The sequence below is a fragment of the Petaurus breviceps genome, unplaced genomic scaffold, assembly GCF_028583685.1.
Source record: "Petaurus breviceps papuanus isolate PSGF00001 unplaced genomic scaffold, PetGlider_PUasm1.0 90564, whole genome shotgun sequence".
NCBI lineage: Eukaryota > Metazoa > Chordata > Mammalia > Diprotodontia > Petauridae > Petaurus > Petaurus breviceps.
The window spans coordinates 2,975,160-2,976,936 of NW_027187275.1; the positions used below are offsets into that span (position 1 = coordinate 2,975,160).

A 1,777-nucleotide genomic window follows, 5' to 3' on the forward strand; every position below is an offset into this window, starting at 1 on the left:
CCTGTAACCTCCGTCCCCCTTAAATGACGGATAAGGAAAATGGAGCCCCAAGAAGGCAAACGTTTGGACATCTCAGAATTCCATTCTCTCGGCCAATAGAAGGAGAGCGAGGACAAGAGTATCTAGGGCCTCAGAATCCTCCCCAACGGAAACAGAAGTCCTACTCTGGAAGGGCGTTAAGGCTGCGGGATGGACAACGAAGTTGAAGCCATCTGAGGTAGAAAACCAGGAAGCAGCGTGGGACTGAGTGGACTGAGATAGATGTGCCTAGGATTGAGTTGTCTGTTCAGGGGTGGGGGGGTCCGATCGATGTCAAGAAATGACCAACACCGCACAGCCTCGCAAAGAGGGCCCCTCAGATTTCCTTTCTCAGTATGAGCACATCTGCGCGCTCCAGGGCTTGGTACCTCTCCCAGCAGTGAGGACCAGCCTGAAGATGGGTATGCTGGGCTTTAATGCGGATCGCCTCCGCTTACTGGACTGGGTGCCTTTGCTGAGCGCCCTGAGGATCAACAAAACCCTGCCCTCCGTCTCAGTCAGAAGCACCTTTCAGCCATCCTTGCAAGAGGCTATGATTGAGAAGCATAAATCCTACACGAGAAGGCGCATCCCTGCCGTCACTACTAAAGAAGTCACTATCCAGTTGTGTAAAGCTATGAAAGGCTGCTTAACCACATCTACTGCTCTGACCAACCTCGAGTTTCAGGGAATCCTTTTAAGAGGGCGAGATATAATGTTCTTAGCCAAGGGACTGAATAAATCAGCATCCCTGGCACACCTCTCTCTGGCGTTCTGTCCAATTGGAGATGTAGGTTTAGAAATTCTCTGTCAAAATATAAGGAACATAACAACTCTGAAGACTGTAAACTTCACTGCGTGCAATCTTACTTGGAGAGGAGCAAAGCATATATCCAATGTCTTAAAATACCAGGCAGTAAAAAGACATGAGGAGGTTTGGACTGCCAGTCTTCGCAGCAGGAATGCTGATCTGGAGGCCATGGGTGGCTTGAAGCGAGTCACTTTCAATTCCAACCCACTTGTAGGCGATCAAGGTGCCCATGCTTTTGCAGACTCGATTTGTGACAATTTATGGCTGAGAGCCCTTGACCTGCAGTTGTGTGGAATTAGCAGTGGGGGTGCCAAAGCTTTACTAGATAGTCTGGAATCCAATGCAACCCTGGTGATTCTGGATATAAGAAAAAACCCACTTGTTGATCATTCTTTGATAAGGGCAATTATTGATAAACTTAACCATAATGCAAAGAGTACTAAATCAGAATTTAAGTGGTTAAGTTCTTCCTCTTTAAAGGACTTTTTTAAAGGCAAACAGAAAAAAAGAACCATAATTTTGGGAAGTGGTCGAAGAGGAAAAGCTACTATTCGGATTGGTATACCTTCAAAGAAACCCGTATTGACCGGAAGAAGATACATCCCAGCAAAAGAATTTTATTCCCCAGATCCACCACCAGGTGTACCTTGGCGTACAGCAGAACGGGCAAAGAGGTATAGGGGTTTCCCACAGATCAAAACCAGAGATATATCGTGTTGAATGCAATGCCAGGTTGTGTCACTTGTGAAGAGAGAGAAAACTTAAAGGGCAAGACATCTATTTGAAAGAGAGAAACAAGATAGCATGGTTCAAAATAAACACCCACATCTTGCCTTAAACACATATTTTGTAAAAACAAGAGCTATGGTGCCCTTATGAGAATCCTTGAAACTACATTAAAATGGAATATTCAAATCTGTATGGCTGAAGTAGAAATTCATCCCAGTT

At 45.4% G+C, this 1,777-nt stretch overlaps 1 pseudogene; it reads left to right on the top strand.

Annotated features, from left to right (window-relative positions):
- The first annotated feature begins 319 nt into the window (after positions 1–319).
- On the top strand, positions 320–1,549 carry LOC138142352 (centrosomal protein of 78 kDa pseudogene; annotated as a pseudogene).
- Positions 1,550–1,777: the final 228 nt, after the last annotated feature.